This window comes from Phyllobates terribilis, unplaced genomic scaffold (assembly GCF_046119375.1).
Source record: "Phyllobates terribilis strain yellow unplaced genomic scaffold, ASM4611937v1 Scaffold_8__6_contigs__length_399053987, whole genome shotgun sequence".
Classification (NCBI taxonomy): Eukaryota; Metazoa; Chordata; class Amphibia; order Anura; family Dendrobatidae; genus Phyllobates; species Phyllobates terribilis.
The window spans coordinates 347,477,159-347,498,961 of record NW_027362768.1 but is presented as its reverse complement, the minus strand read 5'-3'; the positions used below and the strand labels follow the sequence as shown (position 1 = coordinate 347,498,961).

Sequence of the window (21,803 nt, the reverse complement as noted above, 5' to 3'; positions counted from 1 at the left end):
TCAACCCCCGGCTGTTCCCACCCGCCTCAACACCGTTGGAAGGGAGGAGAACCAATTAAGGCGGGGGGGGTGGAACGAGCAGCTGTCTACCCTTAGCAGGAGGGTTGCTGATTAATTACCTCTCCTGCTGCTGCTGCTGCTGCTGGCTGTCCAGCAGCAGACTGAAGGTGGCTGCTGCTGTGCGCAGGTATATAAAGGCTCAGAGCCTATTATGACACGCGCAGCCAGCGTTCCATTGCCACATTCCGTCTACTGCAGGCGGGATACCTGGATGGCTGAATGTCACTGAGAAGCTCACAGAGACCGCCATAAGCAACAGTTTAAAAGAATGCCACAGACTAATCAACCAAACTTTTTGGGTTGGTTTCTCTTTTATAGTCTGCAGGCATTAAATGAAAGAAGTCAGTGTTCCAGCAGAGGGAGACAACGTTTCAGAAAAGGCATTGTAGCAAACCACAAAAGAAATTTTAAGCGCAGCAGAGTAACCAGCGCACATACCTGTTAGCTCAGGTGAGTTTAAAAGGCTGCTGTTGATAACAAGGGCATTTTCTAAATAGATGGTGTGTGTGCAACAATATACTGAAAGGTCAATTATATTGTGCAGCTTATCTCACCACCTGTAGTTATTTAGGTGAAAGCTCCAAAATGCTTGCCTAATATGTCTGTTTATCCAAAAGGAAGTATAGAGGGAGAGCTAGATAGATAGCATTGCATTACATTACATGGCAATGCAATGCACAGTTGCTGAAGTTGAACCAAAATGAGCTTGTCATCTGGCTTCTGCAACTTTTAACATGAAAAATCCAATGAGGAGAAGAAAAGCAAAGCCAAAGAGTCCATCCCAAAATCCGACAAACAAGCCAAATGAACAAAAAGCATTGAATTCAATTCTTTCTGATTTTAGAAACTGCATTAAAGAAGGGGTGCACCGGTCCTGGAGATACTGCAATACCAGGTCAATGCGTGGAGTGGACAGAGCAAGCTCTTTTTCCATCTCCCTGTTCTAAAAATCCATTTAATATATGGTCCCCAGATAGGGGACGTATCAGATATTAAACTGATAAGAACAGATACTACACTTGATCTTAGCCAAAAGGCCGAGAAGCGATAACCAGAATTGGTTTCCGACTACGGTGCCACCCAAGGATTCTGAAAAGTCCATTTGTGGAGATGGCCACCTGGACTCCCGTTAAAAAGACATGCTGTCAACCTCTAGATCCCTCACATGCCTGCACTTTTCGGCTTGCTGCTGCTGCAATCCACGCGTTTTAGATCTGCATAACTCCACCTCTTTTAGCACAGTACCCTCAACCCCCGGCTGTTCCCACCCGCCTCAACACCGTTGGAAGGGAGGAGAACCAATTAAGGCGGGGGGGGGGTGGAACGAGCAGCTGTCTACCCTTAGCAGGAGGGTTGCTGATTAATTACCTCTCCTGCTGCTGCTGCTGCTGCTGGCTGTCCAGCAGCAGACTGAAGGTGGCTGCTGCTGTGCGCAGGTATATAAAGGCTCAGAGCCTATTATGACACGCGCAGCCAGCGTTCCATTGCCACATTCCGTCTACTGCAGGCGGGATACCTGGATGGCTGAATGTCACTGAGAAGCTCACAGAGACCGCCATAAGCAACAGTTTAAAAGAATGCCACAGACTAATCAACCAAACTTTTTGGGTTGGTTTCTCTTTTATAGTCTGCAGGCATTAAATGAAAGAAGTCAGTGTTCCAGCAGAGGGAGACAACGTTTCAGAAAAGGCATTGTAGCAAACCAAAAAATAAATTTTAAGCGCAGCAGAGTAACCAGCTCACATACCTGTTAGCTCAGGTGAGTTTAAAAGGCTGCTGTTGATAACAAGGGCATTTGCTAAATAGATGGTGTGTGTGCAACAATATACTGAAAGGTCAATTATATTGTGCAGCTTATCTCACCACCTGTAGTTATTTAGGTGAAAGCTCCAAAATGCTTGCCTAATATGTCTGTTTATCCAAAAGGAAGTATAGAGGGAGAGCTAGATAGATAGCATTGCATTACATTACATGGCAATGCAATGCACAGTTGCTGAAGTTGAACCAAAATGAGCTTGTCATCTGGCTTCTGCAACTTTTAACATGAAAAATCCAATGAGGAGAAGAAAAGCAAAGCCAAAGAGTCCATCCCAAAATCCGACAAACAAGCCAAATGAACAAAAAGCATTGAATTCAATTCTTTCTGATTTTAGAAACTGCATTAAAGAAGGGGTGCACTGGTCCTGGAGATACTGCAATACCAGGTCAATGCGTGGAGTGGACAGAGCAAGCTCTTTTTCCATCTCCCTGTTCTAAAAATCCATTTAATATATGGTCCCCAGATAGGGGACGTATCAGATATTAAACTGATAAGAACAGATACTACACTTGATCTTAGCCAAAAGGCCGAGAAGCGATAACCAGAATTGGTTTCCGACTACGGTGCCACCCAAGGATTCTGAAAAGTCCATTTGTGGAGATGGCCACCTGGACTCCCGTTAAGAAGACATGCTGTCAACCTCTAGATCCCTCACATGCCTGCACTTTTCGGCTTGCTGCTGCTGCAATCCATGCGTTTTAGATCTGCATATCTCCACCTCTTTTAGCACAGTACCCTCAACCCCCGGCTGTTCCCACCCGCCTCAACACCGTTGGAAGGGAGGAGAACCAATTAAGGCGGGGGGGGGGGGTGGAACGAGCAGCTGTCTACCCTTAGCAGGAGGGTTGCTGATTAATTACCTCTCCTGCTGCTGCTGCTGCTGCTGGCTGTCCAGCAGCAGACTGAAGGTGGCTGCTGCTGTGCGCAGGTATATAAAGGCTCAGAGCCTATTATGACACGCGCAGCCAGCGTTCCATTGCCACATTCCGTCTACTGCAGGCGCGATACCTGGATGGCTGAATGTCACTGAGAAGCTCACAGAGACCGCCATAAGCAACAGTTTAAAAGAATGCCACAGACTAATCAACCAAACTTTTTGGGTTGGTTTCTCTTTTATAGTCTGCAGGCATTAAATGAAAGAAGTCAGTGTTCCAGCAGAGGGAGACAACGTTTCAGAAAAGGCATTGTAGCAAACCAAAAAAGAAATTTTAAGCGCAGCAGAGTAACCAGCTCACATACCTGTTAGCTCAGGTGAGTTTAAAAGGCTGCTGTTGATAACAAGGGCATTTGCTAAATAGATGGTGTGTGTGCAACAATATACTGAAAGGTCAATTATATTGTGCAGCTTATCTCACCACCTGTAGTTATTTAGGTGAAAGCTCCAAAATGCTTGCCTAATATGTCTGTTTATCCAAAAGGAAGTATAGAGGGAGAGCTAGATAGATAGCATTGCATTACATTACATGGCAATGCAATGCACAGTTGCTGAAGTTGAACCAAAATGAGCTTGTCATCTGGCTTCTGCAACTTTTAACATGAAAAATCCAATGAGGAGAAGAAAAGCAAAGCCAAAGAGTCCATCCCAAAATCCGACAAACAAGCCAAATGAACAAAAAGCATTGAATTCAATTCTTTCTGATTTTAGAAACTGCATTAAAGAAGGGGTGCACCGGTCCTGGAGATACTGCAATACCAGGTCAATGCGTGGAGTGGACAGAGCAAGCTCTTTTTCCATCTCCCTGTTCTAAAAATCCATTTAATATATGGTCCCCAGATAGGGGACGTATCAGATATTAAACTGATAAGAACAGATACTACACTTGATCTTAGCCAAAAGGCCGAGAAGCGATAACCAGAATTGGTTTCCGACTACAGTGCCACCCAAGGATTCTGAAAAGTCCATTTGTGGAGATGGCCACCTGGACTCCCGTTAAGAAGACATGCTGTCAACCTCTAGATCCCTCACATGCCTGCACTTTTCGGCTTGCTGCTGCTGCAATCCACGCGTTTTAGATCTGCATAACTCCACCTCTTTTAGCACAGTACCCTCAACCCCCGGCTGTTCCCACCCGCCTCAACACCGTTGGAAGGGAGGAGAACCAATTAAGGCGGGGGGGGGGGGTGGAACGAGCAGCTGTCTACCCTTAGCAGGAGGGTTGCTGATTAATTACCTCTCCTGCTGCTGCTGCTGCTGCTGGCTGTCCAGCAGCAGACTGAAGGTGGCTGCTGCTGTGCGCAGGTATATAAAGGCTCAGAGCCTATTATGACACGCGCAGCCAGCGTTCCATTGCCACATTCCGTCTACTGCAGGCGGGATACCTGGATGGCTGAATGTCACTGAGAAGCTCACAGAGACCGCCATAAGCAACAGTTTAAAAGAATGCCACAGACTAATCAACCAAACTTTTTGGGTTGGTTTCTCTTTTATAGTCTGCAGGCATTAAATGAAAGAAGTCAGTGTTCCAGCAGAGGGAGACAACGTTTCAGAAAAGGCATTGTAGCAAACCAAAAAAGAAATTTTAAGCGCAGCAGAGTAACCAGCTCACATACCTGTTAGCTCAGGTGAGTTTAAAAGGCTGCTGTTGATAGCAAGGGCATTTGCTAAATAGATGGTGTGTGTGCAACAATATACTGAAAGGTCAATTATATTGTGCAGCTTATCTCACCACCTGTAGTTATTTAGGTGAAAGCTCCAAAATGCTTGCCTAATATGTCTGTTTATCCAAAAGGAAGTATAGAGGGAGAGCTAGATAGATAGCATTGCATTACATTACATGGCAATGCAATGCACAGTTGCTGAAGTTGAACCAAAATGAGCTTGTCATCTGGCTTCTGCAACTTTTAACATGAAAAATCCAATGAGGAGAAGAAAAGCAAAGCCAAAGAGTCCATCCCAAAATCCGACAAACAAGCCAAATGAACAAAAAGCATTGAATTCAATTCTTTCTGATTTTAGAAACTGCATTAAAGAAGGGGTGCACCGGTCCTGGAGATACTGCAATACCAGGTCAATGTGTGGAGTGGACAGAGCAAGCTCTTTTTCCATCTCCCTGTTCTAAAAATCCATTTAATATATGGTCCCCAGATAGGGGACGTATCAGATATAAAACTGATAAGAACAGATACTACACTTGATCTTAGCCAAAAGGCCGAGAAGCGATAACCAGAATTGGTTTCCGACTACAGTGCCACCCAAGGATTCTGAAAAGTCCATTTGTGGAGATGGCCACCTGGACTCCCGTTAAGAAGACATGCTGTCAACCTCTAGATCCCTCACATGCCTGCACTTTTCGGCTTGCTGCTGCTGCAATCCACGCGTTTTAGATCTGCATAACTCCACCTCTTTTAGCACAGTACCCTCAACCCCCGGCTGTTCCCACCCGCCTCAACACCGTTGGAAGGGAGGAGAACCAATTAAGGCGGGGGGGGGGGTGGAACGAGCAGCTGTCTACCCTTAGCAGGAGGGTTGCTGATTAATTACCTCTCCTGCTGCTGCTGCTGCTGCTGGCTGTCCAGCAGCAGACTGAAGGTGGCTGCTGCTGTGCGCAGGTATATAAAGGCTCAGAGCCTATTATGACACGCGCAGCCAGCGTTCCATTGCCACATTCCGTCTACTGCAGGCGGGATACCTGGATGGCTGAATGTCACTGAGAAGCTCACAGAGACCGCCATAAGCAACAGTTTAAAAGAATGCCACAGACTAATCAACCAAACTTTTTGGGTTGGTTTCTCTTTTATAGTCTGCAGGCATTAAATGAAAGAAGTCAGTGTTCCAGCAGAGGGAGACAACGTTTCAGAAAAGGCATTGTAGCAAACCAAAAAAGAAATTTTAAGCGCAGCAGAGTAACCAGCTCACATACCTGTTAGCTCAGGTGAGTTTAAAAGGCTGCTGTTGATAACAAGGGCATTTGCTAAATAGATGGTGTGTGTGCAACAATATACTGAAAGGTCAATTATATTGTGCAGCTTATCTCACCACCTGTAGTTATTTAGGTGAAAGCTCCAAAATGCTTGCCTAATATGTCTGTTTATCCAAAAGGAAGTATAGAGGGAGAGCTAGATAGATAGCATTGCATTACATTACATGGCAATGCAATGCACAGTTGCTGAAGTTGAACCAAAATGAGCTTGTCATCTGGCTTCTGCAACTTTTAACATGAAAAATCCAATGAGGAGAAGAAAAGCAAAGCCAAAGAGTCCATCCCAAAATCCGACAAACAAGCCAAATGAACAAAAAGCATTGAATTCAATTCTTTCTGATTTTAGAAACTGCATTAAAGAAGGGGTGCACCGGTCCTGGAGATACTGCAATACCAGGTCAATGCGTGGAGTGGACAGAGCAAGCTCTTTTTCCATCTCCCTGTTCTAAAAATCCATTTAATATATGGTCCCCAGATAGGGGACGTATCAGATATTAAACTGATAAGAACAGATACTACACTTGATCTTAGCCAAAAGGCCGAGAAGCGATAACCAGAATTGGTTTCCGACTACGGTGCCACCCAAGGATTCTGAAAAGTCCATTTGTGGAGATGGCCACCTGGACTCCCGTTAAGAAGACATGCTGTCAACCTCTAGATCCCACACATGCCTGCACTTTTCGGCTTGCTGCTGCTGCAATCCACGCGTTTTAGATCTGCATAACTCCACCTCTTTTAGCACAGTACCCTCAACCCCCGGCTGTTCCCACCCGCCTCAACACCGTTGGAAGGGAGGAGAACCAATTAAGGCGGGGGGGGGGGGGGGGGGGTGGAACGAGCAGCTGTCTACCCTTAGCAGGAGGGTTGCTGATTAATTACCTCTCCTGCTGCTGCTGCTGCTGCTGGCTGTCCAGCAGCAGACTGAAGGTGGCTGCTGCTGTGCGCAGGTATATAAAGGCTCAGAGCCTATTATGACACGCGCAGCCAGCGTTCCATTGCCACATTCCGTCTACTGCAGGCGGGATACCTGGATGGCTGAATGTCACTGAGAAGCTCACAGAGACCGTCATAAGCAACAGTTTAAAAGAATGCCACAGACTAATCAACCAAACTTTTTGGGTTGGTTTCTCTTTTATAGTCTGCAGGCATTAAATGAAAGAAGTCAGTGTTCCAGCAGAGAGAGACAACGTTTCAGAAAAGGCATTGTAGCAAACCAAAAAAGAAATTTTAAGCGCAGCAGAGTAACCAGCTCACATACCTGTTAGCTCAGGTGAGTTTAAAAGGCTGCTGTTGATAACAAGGGCATTTGCTAAATAGATGGTGTGTGTGCAACAATATACTGAAAGGTCAATTATATTGTGCAGCTTATCTCACCACCTGTAGTTATTTAGGTGAAAGCTCCAAAATGCTTGCCTAATATGTCTGTTTATCCAAAAGGAAGTATAGAGGGAGAGCTAGATAGATAGCATTGCATTACATTACATGGCAATGCAATGCACAGTTGCTGAAGTTGAACCAAAATGAGCTTGTCATCTGGCTTCTGCAACTTTTAACATGAAAAATCCAATGAGGAGAAGAAAAGCAAAGCCAAAGAGTCCATCCCAAAATCCGACAAACAAGCCAAATGAACAAAAAGCATTGAATTCAATTCTTTCTGATTTTAGAAACTGCATTAAAGAAGGGGTGCACCGGTCCTGGAGATACTGCAATACCAGGTCAATGCGTGGAGTGGACAGAGCAAGCTCTTTTTCCATCTCCCTGTTCTAAAAATCCATTTAATATATGGTCCCCAGATAGGGGACGTATCAGATATTAAACTGATAAGAACAGATACTACACTTGATCTTAGCCAAAAGGCCGAGAAGCGATAACCAGAATTGGTTTCCGACTACAGTGCCACCCAAGGATTCTGAAAAGTCCATTTGTGGAGATGGCCACCTGGACTCCCGTTAAGAAGACATGCTGTCAACCTCTAGATCCCTCACATGCCTGCACTTTTCGGCTTGCTGCTGCTGCAATCCACGCGTTTTAGATCTGCATAACTCCACCTCTTTTAGCACAGTACCCTCAACCCCCGGCTGTTCCCACCCGCCTCAACACCGTTGGAAGGGAGGAGAACCAATTAAGGCGGGGGGGGGGGGGTGGAACGAGCAGCTGTCTACCCTTAGCAGGAGGGTTGCTGATTAATTACCTCTCCTGCTGCTGCTGCTGCTGCTGGCTGTCCAGCAGCAGACTGAAGGTGGCTGCTGCTGTGCGCAGGTATATAAAGGCTCAGAGCCTATTATGACACGCGCAGCCAGCGTTCCATTGCCACATTCCGTCTACTGCAGGCGGGATACCTGGATGGCTGAATGTCACTGAGAAGCTCACAGAGACCGCCATAAGCAACAGTTTAAAAGAATGCCACAGACTAATCAACCAAACTTTTTGGGTTGGTTTCTCTTTTATAGTCTGCAGGCATTAAATGAAAGAAGTCAGTGTTCCAGCAGAGGGAGACAACGTTTCAGAAAAGGCATTGTAGCAAACCAAAAAAGAAATTTTAAGCGCAGCAGAGTAACCAGCTCACATACCTGTTAGCTCAGGTGAGTTTAAAAGGCTGCTGTTGATAGCAAGGGCATTTGCTAAATAGATGGTGTGTGTGCAACAATATACTGAAAGGTCAATTATATTGTGCAGCTTATCTCACCACCTGTAGTTATTTAGGTGAAAGCTCCAAAATGCTTGCCTAATATGTCTGTTTATCCAAAAGGAAGTATAGAGGGAGAGCTAGATAGATAGCATTGCATTACATTACATGGCAATGCAATGCACAGTTGCTGAAGTTGAACCAAAATGAGCTTGTCATCTGGCTTCTGCAACTTTTAACATGAAAAATCCAATGAGGAGAAGAAAAGCAAAGCCAAAGAGTCCATCCCAAAATCCGACAAACAAGCCAAATGAACAAAAAGCATTGAATTCAATTCTTTCTGATTTTAGAAACTGCATTAAAGAAGGGGTGCACCGGTCCTGGAGATACTGCAATACCAGGTCAATGCGTGGAGTGGACAGAGCAAGCTCTTTTTCCATCTCCCTGTTCTAAAAATCCATTTAATATATGGTCCCCAGATAGGGGACGTATCAGATATTAAACTGATAAGAACAGATACTACACTTGATCTTAGCCAAAAGGCCGAGAAGCGATAACCAGAATTGGTTTCCGACTACAGTGCCACCCAAGGATTCTGAAAAGTCCATTTGTGGAGATGGCCACCTGGACTCCCGTTAAGAAGACATGCTGTCAACCTCTAGATCCCTCACATGCCTGCACTTTTCGGCTTGCTGCTGCTGCAATCCACGCGTTTTAGATCTGCATAACTCCACCTCTTTTAGCACAGTACCCTCAACCCCCGGCTGTTCCCACCCGCCTCAACACCGTTGGAAGGGAGGAGAACCAATTAAGGCGGGGGGGGGGGTGGAACGAGCAGCTGTCTACCCTTAGCAGGAGGGTTGCTGATTAATTACCTCTCCTGCTGCTGCTGCTGCTGCTGCTGGCTGTCCAGCAGCAGACTGAAGGTGGCTGCTGCTGTGCGCAGGTATATAAAGGCTCAGAGCCTATTATGACACGCGCAGCCAGCGTTCCATTGCCACATTCCGTCTACTGCAGGCGGGATACCTGGATGGCTGAATGTCACTGAGAAGCTCACAGAGACCGCCATAAGCAACAGTTTAAAAGAATGCCACAGACTAATCAACCAAACTTTTTGGGTTGGTTTCTCTTTTATAGTCTGCAGGCATTAAATGAAAGAAGTCAGTGTTCCAGCAGAGGGAGACAACGTTTCAGAAAAGGCATTGTAGCAAACCAAAAAAGAAATTTTAAGCGCAGCAGAGTAACCAGCTCACATACCTGTTAGCTCAGGTGAGTTTAAAAGGCTGCTGTTGATAACAAGGGCATTTGCTAAATAGATGGTGTGTGTGCAACAATATACTGAAAGGTCAATTATATTGTGCAGCTTATCTCACCACCTGTAGTTATTTAGGTGAAAGCTCCAAAATGCTTGCCTAATATGTCTGTTTATCCAAAAGGAAGTATAGAGGGAGAGCTAGATAGATAGCATTGCATTACATTACATGGCAATGCAATGCACAGTTGCTGAAGTTGAACCAAAATGAGCTTGTCATCTGGCTTCTGCAACTTTTAACATGAAAAATCCAATGAGGAGAAGAAAAGCAAAGCCAAAGAGTCCATCCCAAAATCCGACAAACAAGCCAAATGAACAAAAAGCATTGAATTCAATTCTTTCTGATTTTAGAAACTGCATTAAAGAAGGGGTGCACCGGTCCTGGAGATACTGCAATACCAGGTCAATGCGTGGAGTGGACAGAGCAAGCTCTTTTTCCATCTCCCTGTTCTAAAAATCCATTTAATATATGGTCCCCAGATAGGGGACGTATCAGATATTAAACTGATAAGAACAGATACTACACTTGATCTTAGCCAAAAGGCCGAGAAGCGATAACCAGAATTGGTTTCCGACTACGGTGCCACCCAAGGATTCTGAAAAGTCCATTTGTGGAGATGGCCACCTGGACTCCCGTTAAGAAGACATGCTGTCAACCTCTAGATCCCACACATGCCTGCACTTTTCGGCTTGCTGCTGCTGCAATCCACGCGTTTTAGATCTGCATAACTCCACCTCTTTTAGCACAGTACCCTCAACCCCCGGCTGTTCCCACCCGCCTCAACACCGTTGGAAGGGAGGAGAACCAATTAAGGCGGGGGGGGGGGTGGAACGAGCAGCTGTCTACCCTTAGCAGGAGGGTTGCTGATTAATTACCTCTCCTGCTGCTGCTGCTGGCTGTCCAGCAGCAGACTGAAGGTGGCTGCTGCTGTGCGCAGGTATATAAAGGCTCAGAGCCTATTATGACACGCGCAGCCAGCGTTCCATTGCCACATTCCGTCTACTGCAGGCGGGATACCTGGATGGCTGAATGTCACTGAGAAGCTCACAGAGACCGCCATAAGCAACAGTTTAAAAGAATGCCACAGACTAATCAACCAAATTTTTTGGCTTGGTTTTTCTTTTATAGTCTGCAGGCATTAAATGATAGAAGTCAGTGTTCCAGCAGAGGGAGACAACGTTTCAGAAAAGGCATTGTAGCAAACCAAAAAAGAAATTTTAAGCGCAGCAGAGTAACCAGCTCACATACCTGTTAGCTCAGGTGAGTTTAAAAGGCTGCTGTTGATAACAAGGGCATTTGCTAAATAGATGGTGTGTGTGCAACAATATACTGAAAGGTCAATTATATTGTGCAGCTTATCTCACCACCTGTAGTTATTTAGGTGAAAGCTCCAAAATGCTTGCCTAATATGTCTGTTTATCCAAAAGGAAGTATAGAGGGAGAGCTAGATAGATAGCATTGCATTACATTACATGGCAATGCAATGCACAGTTGCTGAAGTTGAACCAAAATGAGCTTGTCATCTGGCTTCTGCAACTTTTAACATGAAAAATCCAATGAGGAGAAGAAAAGTAAAGCCAAAGAGTCCATCCCAAAATCCGACAAACAAGCCAAATGAACAAAAAGCATTGAATTCAATTCTTTCTGATTTTAGAAACTGCATTAAAGAAGGGGTGCACCGGTCCTGGAGATACTGCAATACCAGGTCAATGCGTGGAGTGGACAGAGCAAGCTCTTTTTCCATCTCCCTGTTCTAAAAATCCATTTAATATATGGTCCCCAGATAGGGGACGTATCAGATATTAAACTGATAAGAACAGATACTACACTTGATCTTAGCCAAAAGGCCGAGAAGCGATAACCAGAATTGGTTTCCGACTACGGTGCCACCCAAGGATTCTGAAAAGTCCATTTGTGGAGATGGCCACCTGGACTCCCGTTAAGAAGACATGCTGTCAACCTCTAGATCCCTCACATGCCTGCACTTTTCGGCTTGCTGCTGCTGCAATCCACGCGTTTTAGATCTGCATAACTCCACCTCTTTTAGCACAGTACCCTCAACCCCCGGCTGTTCCCACCCGCCTCAACACCGTTGGAAGGGAGGAGAACCAATTAAGGCGGGGGCGGGGGGGTGGAACGAGCAGCTGTCTACCCTTAGCAGCAGGGTTGCTGATTAATTACCTCTCCTGCTGCTGCTGCTGCTGCTGGCTGTCCAGCAGCAGACTGAAGGTGGCTGCTGCTGTGCGCAGGTATATAAAGGCTCAGAGCCTATTATGACACGCGCAGCCAGCGTTCCATAGCCACATTCCGTCTACTGCAGGCGGGATACCTGGATGGCTGAATGTCACTGAGAAGCTCACAGAGACCGCCATAAGCAACAGTTTAAAAGAATGCCACAGACTAATCAACCAAACTTTTTGGGTTGGTTTCTCTTTTATAGTCTGCAGGCATTAAATGAAAGAAGTCAGTGTTCCAGCAGAGGGAGACAACGTTTCAGAAAAGGCATTGTAGCAAACCAAAAAAGAAATTTTAAGCGCAGCAGAGTAACCAGCTCACATACCTGTTAGCTCAGGTGAGTTTAAAAGGCTGCTGTTGATAACAAGGGCATTTGCTAAATAGATGGTGTGTGTGCAACAATATACTGAAAGGTCAATTATATTGTGCAGCTTATCTCACCACCTGTAGTTATTTAGGTGAAAGCTCCAAAATGCTTGCCTAATATGTCTGTTTATCCAAAAGGAAGTATAGAGGGAGAGCTAGATAGATAGCATTGCATTACATTACATGGCAATGCAATGCACAGTTGCTGAAGTTGAACCAAAATGAGCTTGTCATCTGGCTTCTGCAACTTTTAACATGAAAAATCCAATGAGGAGAAGAAAAGCAAAGCCAAAGAGTCCATCCCAAAATCCGACAAACAAGCCAAATGAACAAAAAGCATTGAATTCAATTCTTTCTGATTTTAGAAACTGCATTAAAGAAGGGGTGCACCGGTCCTGGAGATACTGCAATACCAGGTCAATGCGTGGAGTGGACAGAGCAAGCTCTTTTTCCATCTCCCTGTTCTAAAAATCCATTTAATATATGGTCCCCAGATAGGGGACGTATCAGATATTAAACTGATAAGAACAGATACTACACTTGATCTTAGCCAAAAGGCCGAGAAGCGATAACCAGAATTGGTTTCCGACTACGGTGCCACCCAAGGATTCTGAAAAGTCCATTTGTGGAGATGGCCACCTGGACTCCCGTTAAGAAGACATGCTGTCAACCTCTAGATCCCTCACATGCCTGCACTTTTCGGCTTGCTGCTGCTGCAATCCACGCGTTTTAGATCTGCATAACTCCACCTCTTTTAGCACAGTACCCTCAACCCCCGGCTGTTCCCACCCGCCTCAACACCGTTGGAAGGGAGGAGAACCAATTAAGGCGGGGGGGGGGGTGGAACGAGCAGCTGTCTACCCTTAGCAGGAGGGTTGCTGATTAATTACCTCTCCTGCTGCTGCTGCTGCTGCTGGCTGTCCAGCAGCAGACTGAAGGTGGCTGCTGCTGTGCGCAGGTATATAAAGGCTCAGAGCCTATTATGACACGCGCAGCCAGCGTTCCATTGCCACATTCCGTCTACTGCAGGCGGGATACCTGGATGGCTGAATGTCACTGAGAAGCTCACAGAGACCGCCATAAGCAACAGTTTAAAAGAATGCCACAGACTAATCAACCAAACTTTTTGGGTTGGTTTCTCTTTTATAGTCTGCAGGCATTAAATGAAAGAAGTCAGTGTTCCAGCAGAGAGAGACAACGTTTCAGAAAAGGCATTGTAGCAAACCAAAAAAGAAATTTTAAGCGCAGCAGAGTAACCAGCTCACATACCTGTTAGCTCAGGTGAGTTTAAAAGGCTGCTGTTGATAACAAGGGCATTTGCTAAATAGATGGTGTGTGTGCAACAATATACTGAAAGGTCAATTATATTGTGCAGCTTATCTCACCACCTGTAGTTATTTAGGTGAAAGCTCCAAAATGCTTGCCTAATATGTCTGTTTATCCAAAAGGAAGTATAGAGGGAGAGCTAGATAGATAGCATTGCATTACATTACATGGCAATGCAATGCACAGTTGCTGAAGTTGAACCAAAATGAGCTTGTCATCTGGCTTCTGCAACTTTTAACATGAAAAATCCAATGAGGAGAAGAAAAGCAAAGCCAAAGAGTCCATCCCAAAATCCGACAAACAAGCCAAATGAACAAAAAGCATTGAATTCAATTCTTTCTGATTTTAGAAACTGCATTAAAGAAGGGGTGCACCGGTCCTGGAGATACTGCAATACCAGGTCAATGCGTGGAGTGGACAGAGCAAGCTCTTTTTCCATCTCCCTGTTCTAAAAATCCATTTAATATATGGTCCCCAGATAGGGGACGTATCAGATATTAAACTGATAAGAACAGATACTACACTTGATCTTAGCCAAAAGGCCGAGAAGCGATAACCAGAATTGGTTTCCGACTACGGTGCCACCCAAGGATTCTGAAAAGTCCATTTGTGGAGATGGCCACCTGGACTCCCGTTAAGAAGACATGCTGTCAACCTCTAGATCCCTCACATGCCTGCACTTTTCGGCTTGCTGCTGCTGCAATCCACGCGTTTTAGATCTGCATAACTCCACCTCTTTTAGCACAGTACCCTCAACCCCCGGCTGTTCCCACCCGCCTCAACACCGTTGGAAGGGAGGAGAACCAATTAAGGCGGGGGGGGGGTGGAACGAGCAGCTGTCTACCCTTAGCAGGAGGGTTGCTGATTAATTACCTCTCCTGCTGCTGCTGCTGCTGCTGGCTGTCCAGCAGCAGACTGAAGGTGGCTGCTGCTGTGCGCAGGTATATAAAGGCTCAGAGCCTATTATGACACGCGCAGCCAGCGTTCCATAGCCACATTCCGTCTACTGCAGGCGGGATACCTGGATGGCTGAATGTCACTGAGAAGCTCACAGAGACCGCCATAAGCAACAGTTTAAAAGAATGCCACAGACTAATCAACCAAACTTTTTGGGTTGGTTTCTCTTTTATAGTCTGCAGGCATTAAATGAAAGAAGTCAGTGTTCCAGCAGAGGGAGACAACGTTTCAGAAAAGGCATTGTAGCAAACCAAAAAAGAAATTTTAAGCGCAGCAGAGTAACCAGCTCACATACCTGTTAGCTCAGGTGAGTTTAAAAGGCTGCTGTTGATAACAAGGGCATTTGCTAAATAGATGGTGTGTGTGCAACAATATACTGAAAGGTCAATTATATTGTGCAGCTTATCTCACCACCTGTAGTTATTTAGGTGAAAGCTCCAAAATGCTTGCCTAATATGTCTGTTTATCCAAAAGGAAGTATAGAGGGAGAGCTAGATAGATAGCATTGCATTACATTACATGGCAATGCAATGCACAGTTGCTGAAGTTGAACCAAAATGAGCTTGTCATCTGGCTTCTGCAACTTTTAACATGAAAAATCCAATGAGGAGAAGAAAAGCAAAGCCAAAGAGTCCATCCCAAAATCCGACAAACAAGCCAAATGAACAAAAAGCATTGAATTCAATTCTTTCTGATTTTAGAAACTGCATTAAAGAAGGGGTGCACCGGTCCTGGAGATACTGCAATACCAGGTCAATGCGTGGAGTGGACAGAGCAAGCTCTTTTTCCATCTCCCTGTTCTAAAAATCCATTTAATATATGGTCCCCAGATAGGGGACGTATCAGATATTAAACTGATAAGAACAGATACTACACTTGATCTTAGCCAAAAGGCCGAGAAGCGATAACCAGAATTGGTTTCCGACTACGGTGCCACCCAAGGATTCTGAAAAGTCCATTTGTGGAGATGGCCACCTGGACTCCCGTTAAGAAGACATGCTGTCAACCTCTAGATCCCTCACATGCCTGCACTTTTCGGCTTGCTGCTGCTGCAATCCACGCGTTTTAGATCTGCATAACTCCACCTCTTTTAGCACAGTACCCTCAACCCCCGGCTGTTCCCACCCGCCTCAACACCGTTGGAAGGGAGGAGAACCAATTAAGGCGGGGGGGGGGGGGTGGAACGAGCAGCTGTCTACCCTTAGCAGGAGGGTTGCTGATTAATTACCTCTCCTGCTGCTGCTGCTGCTGCTGGCTGTCCAGCAGCAGACTGAAGGTGGCTGCTGCTGTGCGCAGGTATATAAAGGCTCAGAGCCTATTATGACACGCGCAGCCAGCGTTCCATTGCCACATTCCGTCTACTGCAGGCGGGATACCTGGATGGCTGAATGTCACTGAGAAGCTCACAGAGACCGCCATAAGCAACAGTTTAAAAGAATGCCACAGACTAATCAACCAAACTTTTTGGGTTGGTTTCTCTTTTATAGTCTGCAGGCATTAAATGAAAGAAGTCAGTGTTCCAGCAGAGAGAGACAACGTTTCAGAAAAGGCATTGTAGCAAACCAAAAAAGAAATTTTAAGCGCAGCAGAGTAACCAGCTCACATACCTGTTAGCTCAGGTGAGTTTAAAAGGCTGCTGTTGATAACAAGGGCATTTGCTAAATAGATGGTGTGTGTGCAACAATATACTGAAAGGTCAATTATATTGTGCAGCTTATCTCACCACCTGTAGTTATTTAGGTGAAAGCTCCAAAATGCTTGCCTAATATGTCTGTTTATCCAAAAGGAAGTATAGAGGGAGAGCTAGATAGATAGCATTGCATTACATTACATGGCAATGCAATGCACAGTTGCTGAAGTTGAACCAAAATGAGCTTGTCATCTGGCTTCTGCAACTTTTAACATGAAAAATCCAATGAGGAGAAGAAAAGCAAAGCCAAAGAGTCCATCCCAAAATCCGACAAACAAGCCAAATGAACAAAAAGCATTGAATTCAATTCTTTCTGATTTTAGAAACTGCATTAAAGAAGGGGTGCACCGGTCCTGGAGATACTGCAATACCAGGTCAATGCGTGGAGTGGACAGAGCAAGCTCTTTTTCCATCTCCCTGTTCTAAAAATCCATTTAATATATGGTCCCCAGATAGGGGACGTATCAGATATTAAACTGATAAGAACAGATACTACACTTGATCTTAGCCAAAAGGCCGAGAAGCGATAACCAGAATTGGTTTCCGACTACGGTGCCACCCAAGGATTCTGAAAAGTCCATTTGTGGAGATGGCCACCTGGACTCCCGTTAAGAAGACATGCTGTCAACCTCTAGATCCCTCACATGCCTGCACTTTTCGGCTTGCTGCTGCTGCAATCCACGCGTTTTAGATCTGCATAACTCCACCTCTTTTAGCACAGTACCCTCAACCCCCGGCTGTTCCCACCCGCCTCAACACCGTTGGAAGGGAGGAGAACCAATTAAGGCGGGGGCGGGGGGGTGGAACGAGCAGCTGTCTACCCTTAGCAGGAGGGTTGCTGATTAATTACCTCTCCTGCTGCTGCTGCTGCTGGCTGTCCAGCAGCAGACTGAAGGTGGCTGCTGCTGTGCGCAGGTATATAAAGGCTCAGAGCCTATTATGACACGCGCAGCCAGCGTTCCATTGCCACATTCCGTCTACTGCAGGCGGGATACCTGGATGGCTGAATGTCACTGAGAAGCTCACAGAGACCGCCATAAGCAACAGTTTAAAAGAATGCCACAGACTAATCAACCAAACTTTTTGGGTTGGTTTCTCTTTTATAGTCTGCAGGCATTAAATGAAAGAAGTCAGTGTTCCAGCAGAGGGAGACAACGTTTCAGAAAAGGCATTGTAGCAAACCAAAAAAGAAATTTTAAGCGCAGCAGAGTAACCAGCTCACATACCTGTTAGCTCAGGTGAGTTTAAAAGGCTGCTGTTGATAACAAGGGCATTTGCTAAATAGATGGTGTGTGTGCAACAATATACTGAAAGGTCAATTATATTGTGCAGCTTATCTCACCACCTGTAGTTATTTAGGTGAAAGCTCCAAAATGCTTGCCTAATATGTCTGTTTATCCAAAAGGAAGTATAGAGGGAGAGCTAGATAGATAGCATTGCATTACATTACATGGCAATGCAATGCACAGTTGCTGAAGTTGAACCAAAATGAGCTTGTCATCTGGCTTCTGCAACTTTTAACATGAAAAATCCAATGAGGAGAAGAAAAGCAAAGCCAAAGAGTCCATCCCAAAATCCGACAAACAAGCCAAATGAACAAAAAGCATTGAATTCAATTCTTTCTGATTTTAGAAACTGCATTAAAGAAGGGGTGCACCGGTCCTGGAGATACTGCAATACCAGGTCAATGCGTGGAGTGGACAGAGCAAGCTCTTTTTCCATCTCCCTGTTCTAAAAATCCATTTAATATATGGTCCCCAGATAGGGGACGTATCAGATATTAAACTGATAAGAACAGATACTACACTTGATCTTAGCCAAAAGGCCGAGAAGCGATAACCAGAATTGGTTTCCGACTACGGTGCCACCCAAGGATTCTGAAAAGTCCATTTGTGGAGATGGCCACCTGGACTCCCGTTAAGAAGACATGCTGTCAACCTCTAGATCCCTCACATGCCTGCACTTTTCGGCTTGCTGCTGCTGAAATCCACGAGTTTTAGATCTGCATAACTCCACCTCTTTTAGCACAGTACCCTCAACCCCCGGCTGTTCCCACCCGCCTCAACACCGTTGGAAGGGAGGAGAACCAATTAAGGCGGGGGGGGGGGTGGAACGAGCAGCTGTCTACCCTTAGCAGGAGGGTTGCTGATTAATTACCTCTCCTGCTGCTGCTGCTGCTGCTGGCTGTCCAGCAGCAGACTGAAGGTGGCTGCTGCTGTGCGCAGGTATATAAAGGCTCAGAGCCTATTATGACACGCGCAGCCAGCGTTCCATTGCCACATTCCGTCTACTGCAGGCGGGATACCTGGATGGCTGAATGTCACTGAGAAGCTCACAGAGACCGCCATAAGCAACAGTTTAAAAGAATGCCACAGACTAATCAACCAAACTTTTTGGGTTGGTTTCTCTTTTATAGTCTGCAGGCATTAAATGAAAGAAGTCAGTGTTCCAGCAGAGGGAGACAACGTTTCAGAAAAGGCATTGTAGCAAACCAAAAAAGAAATTTTAAGCGCAGCAGAGTAACCAGCTCACATACCTGTTAGCTCAGGTGAGTTTAAAAGGCTGCTGTTGATAACAAGGGCATTTGCTAAATAGATGGTGTGTGTGCAACAATATACTGAAAGGTCAATTATATTGTGCAGCTTATCTCACCACCTGTAGTTATTTAGGTGAAAGCTCCAAAATGCTTGCCTAATATGTCTGTTTATCCAAAAGGAAGTATAGAGGGAGAGCTAGATAGATAGCATTGCATTACATTACATGGCAATGCAATGCACAGTTGCTGAAGTTGAACCAAAATGAGCTTGTCATCTGGCTTCTGCAACTTTTAACATGAAAAATCCAATGAGGAGAAGAAAAGCAAAGCCAAAGAGTCCATCCCAAAATCCGACAAACAAGCCAAATGAACAAAAAGCATTGAATTCAATTCTTTCTGATTTTAGAAACTGCATTAAAGAAGGGGTGCACCGGTCCTGGAGATACTGCAATACCAGGTCAATGCGTGGAGTGGACAGAGCAAGCTCTTTTTCCATCTCCCTGTTCTAAAAATCCATTTAATATATGGTCCCCAGATAGGGGACGTATCAGATATTAAACTGATAAGAACAGATACTACACTTGATCTTAGCCAAAAGGCCGAGAAGCGATAACCAGAATTGGTTTCCGACTACGGTGCCACCCAAGGATTCTGAAAAGTCCATTTGTGGAGATGGCCACCTGGACTCCCGTTAAGAAGACATGCTGTCAACCTCTAGATCCCTCACATGCCTGCACTTTTCGGCTTGCTGCTGCTGCAATCCACGCGTTTTAGATCTGCATAACTCCACCTCTTTTAGCACAGTACCCTCAACCCCCGGCTGTTCCCACCCGCCTCAACACCGTTGGAAGGGAGGAGAACCAATTAAGGCGGGGGGGGGGTGGAACGAGCAGCTGTCTACCCTTAGCAGGAGGGTTGCTGATTAATTACCTCTCCTGCTGCTGCTGCTACTGCTGGCTGTCCAGCAGCAGACTGAAGGTGGCTGCTGCTGTGCGCAGGTATATAAAGGCTCAGAGCCTATTATGACACGCGCAGCCAGCGTTCCATTGCCACATTCCGTCTACTGCAGGCGGGATACCTGGATGGCTGAATGTCACTGAGAAGCTCACAGAGACCGCCATAAGCAACAGTTTAAAAGAATGCCACAGACTAATCAACCAAACTTTTTGGGTTGGTTTCTCTTTTATAGTCTGCAGGCATTAAATTAAAGAAGTCAGTGTTCCAGCAGAGGGAGACAACGTTTCAGAAAAGGCATTGTAGCAAACCAAAAAAGAAATTTTAAGCGCAGCAGAGTAACCAGCTCACATACCTGTTAGCTCAGGTGAGTTTAAAAGGCTGCTGTTGATAACAAGGGCATTTGCTAAATAGATGGTGTGTGTGCAACAATATACTGAAAGGTCAATTATATTGTGCAGCTTATCTCACCACCTGTAGTTATTTAGGTGAAAGCTCCAAAATGCTTGCCTAATATGTCTGTTTATCCAAAAGGAAGTATAGAGGGAGAGCTAGATAGATAGCATTGCATTACATTACATGGCAATGCAATGCACAGTTGCTGAAGTTGAACCAAAATGAGCTTGTCATCTGGTTTCTGCAACTTTTAACATGAAAAATCCAATGAGGAGAAGAAAAGCAAAGCCAAAGAGTCCATCCCAAAATCCGACAAACAAGCCAAATGAACAAAAAGCATTGAATTCAATTCTTTCTGATTTTAGAAACTGCATTAAAGAAGGGGTGCACCGGTCCTGGAGATACTGCAATACCAGGTCAATGCGTGGAGTGGACAGAGCAAGCTCTTTTTCCATCTCCCTGTTCTAAAAATCCATTTAATATATGGTCCCCAGATAGGGGACGTATCAGATATTAAACTGATAAGAACAGATTTTTTTTTTTTTTTTTTTTTTTTTTAACCAAATCAGATAGGCCGGAGCATAAGCTCAATCAAATCGACTTACAAAAGCCTTTCATTGACACTTAGCCTTTCATCACACTTGGTATATAATCAAAAATAAAACCAAACCTTATCATCAGGTACATTATACACTACTAATTAAACTTTACCAAAAACCTCCACTTTTTAAACTTCCAGATCCCTTCAGCATCTATAATACTTCCACGTTCCTGATCCCAGAGGTATATTACATACATACGTGACAGAATCAATCTCAAACATTCATTAACTGACATTTTCTTCCTTTTAAAAACTAACAAATTCCTCGCATCCCACAAACTTTCATTTACACACACCACCAACAACCATTAAATCCTATCCTTAATTCTACTACATGCACCCATCCCAAACATAGCAAATTTCCAATTAACATACTTTACACCCACCAATTCCTTGCAAAGTCCCCCTATACCCTTCCATACATCATATGCAAAATCACAATCCCATACCATATGTCTAACATGCTCTCTCAAACCACATCCATCCCTCAGGCATACCTCAGATTTAACTAAATCCCTCTTCTTTTGCACATCTCTAACAGGCAAAATGTCATGCAATATCATCCAAGCGATATCTCTCTGTCTGTTAGTCACACCATCTATACTTAATTTTCTCCACATCTCGGTTACTTCCTCCCCTCTCAACCCATTGATATTACATACCACTTCACGCTCACGCACCATCCTAATGACTTTCTTCTTTTGCCTAAAATCACTCATGTTAACGGACAACAAATCATACTTCCTTACAAATTTCTCAACACAACCATACCATACAGGACACTTAAAAGCAACAGGCACTCTAGCATCCCTTTTGACCCACTTTAAGCCATAAAGCATCCATCCAGCCGAATACTTCATCATATAAGCACACTTATTACTTTTCCCTAGAACCACCACCACCATTTTCACGTAACTAATCCCTAAAAAGAAATCAATATTTGGAAAATCCAAACCACCATTTACACATAACTTATAGACATATTCCCGTTTCAATTTCTCCAT

The 21,803-nt window shown here is 44.9% G+C and overlaps 16 non-coding genes across 16 annotated transcripts; all 16 read right to left on the bottom strand.

The window, feature by feature from the left end:
* Positions 1 to 918: 918 nt before the first annotated feature.
* On the bottom strand, positions 919 to 1,109 carry LOC141158548 (U2 spliceosomal RNA). The gene has a single exon (XR_012248576.1). It is a non-coding gene; the product is annotated as a U2 spliceosomal RNA (small nuclear RNA).
* Positions 1,110 to 2,227: 1,118 nt separating this feature from the next.
* On the bottom strand, positions 2,228 to 2,418 carry LOC141158294 (U2 spliceosomal RNA). The gene has a single exon (XR_012248326.1). It is a non-coding gene; the product is annotated as a U2 spliceosomal RNA (small nuclear RNA).
* A 1,120-nt stretch (positions 2,419 to 3,538) lies between these two features.
* Positions 3,539 to 3,729, bottom strand: LOC141158547 (U2 spliceosomal RNA). Its single transcript, XR_012248575.1, has one exon. It is a non-coding gene; the product is annotated as a U2 spliceosomal RNA (small nuclear RNA).
* Positions 3,730 to 4,849: 1,120 nt separating this feature from the next.
* LOC141159982 (U2 spliceosomal RNA) lies at positions 4,850 to 5,040 on the bottom strand. The gene has a single exon (XR_012249974.1). It is a non-coding gene; the product is annotated as a U2 spliceosomal RNA (small nuclear RNA).
* A 1,119-nt stretch (positions 5,041 to 6,159) lies between these two features.
* On the bottom strand, positions 6,160 to 6,350 carry LOC141158546 (U2 spliceosomal RNA). Its single transcript, XR_012248574.1, has one exon. It is a non-coding gene; the product is annotated as a U2 spliceosomal RNA (small nuclear RNA).
* A 1,127-nt stretch (positions 6,351 to 7,477) lies between these two features.
* LOC141158545 (U2 spliceosomal RNA) lies at positions 7,478 to 7,668 on the bottom strand. The gene has a single exon (XR_012248573.1). It is a non-coding gene; the product is annotated as a U2 spliceosomal RNA (small nuclear RNA).
* A 1,121-nt stretch (positions 7,669 to 8,789) lies between these two features.
* Positions 8,790 to 8,980, bottom strand: LOC141158544 (U2 spliceosomal RNA). Its single transcript, XR_012248572.1, has one exon. It is a non-coding gene; the product is annotated as a U2 spliceosomal RNA (small nuclear RNA).
* Positions 8,981 to 10,102: 1,122 nt separating this feature from the next.
* Positions 10,103 to 10,293, bottom strand: LOC141158543 (U2 spliceosomal RNA). Its single transcript, XR_012248571.1, has one exon. It is a non-coding gene; the product is annotated as a U2 spliceosomal RNA (small nuclear RNA).
* A 1,113-nt stretch (positions 10,294 to 11,406) lies between these two features.
* LOC141158542 (U2 spliceosomal RNA) lies at positions 11,407 to 11,597 on the bottom strand. Its single transcript, XR_012248570.1, has one exon. It is a non-coding gene; the product is annotated as a U2 spliceosomal RNA (small nuclear RNA).
* A 1,121-nt stretch (positions 11,598 to 12,718) lies between these two features.
* Positions 12,719 to 12,909, bottom strand: LOC141158540 (U2 spliceosomal RNA). Its single transcript, XR_012248568.1, has one exon. It is a non-coding gene; the product is annotated as a U2 spliceosomal RNA (small nuclear RNA).
* Positions 12,910 to 14,028: 1,119 nt separating this feature from the next.
* On the bottom strand, positions 14,029 to 14,219 carry LOC141158539 (U2 spliceosomal RNA). Its single transcript, XR_012248567.1, has one exon. It is a non-coding gene; the product is annotated as a U2 spliceosomal RNA (small nuclear RNA).
* A 1,118-nt stretch (positions 14,220 to 15,337) lies between these two features.
* On the bottom strand, positions 15,338 to 15,528 carry LOC141158538 (U2 spliceosomal RNA). Its single transcript, XR_012248566.1, has one exon. It is a non-coding gene; the product is annotated as a U2 spliceosomal RNA (small nuclear RNA).
* A 1,121-nt stretch (positions 15,529 to 16,649) lies between these two features.
* LOC141158537 (U2 spliceosomal RNA) lies at positions 16,650 to 16,840 on the bottom strand. The gene has a single exon (XR_012248565.1). It is a non-coding gene; the product is annotated as a U2 spliceosomal RNA (small nuclear RNA).
* A 1,118-nt stretch (positions 16,841 to 17,958) lies between these two features.
* LOC141158536 (U2 spliceosomal RNA) lies at positions 17,959 to 18,149 on the bottom strand. Its single transcript, XR_012248564.1, has one exon. It is a non-coding gene; the product is annotated as a U2 spliceosomal RNA (small nuclear RNA).
* A 1,119-nt stretch (positions 18,150 to 19,268) lies between these two features.
* On the bottom strand, positions 19,269 to 19,459 carry LOC141158535 (U2 spliceosomal RNA). Its single transcript, XR_012248563.1, has one exon. It is a non-coding gene; the product is annotated as a U2 spliceosomal RNA (small nuclear RNA).
* A 1,118-nt stretch (positions 19,460 to 20,577) lies between these two features.
* LOC141160188 (U2 spliceosomal RNA) lies at positions 20,578 to 20,769 on the bottom strand. The gene has a single exon (XR_012250148.1). It is a non-coding gene; the product is annotated as a U2 spliceosomal RNA (small nuclear RNA).
* Positions 20,770 to 21,803: the final 1,034 nt, after the last annotated feature.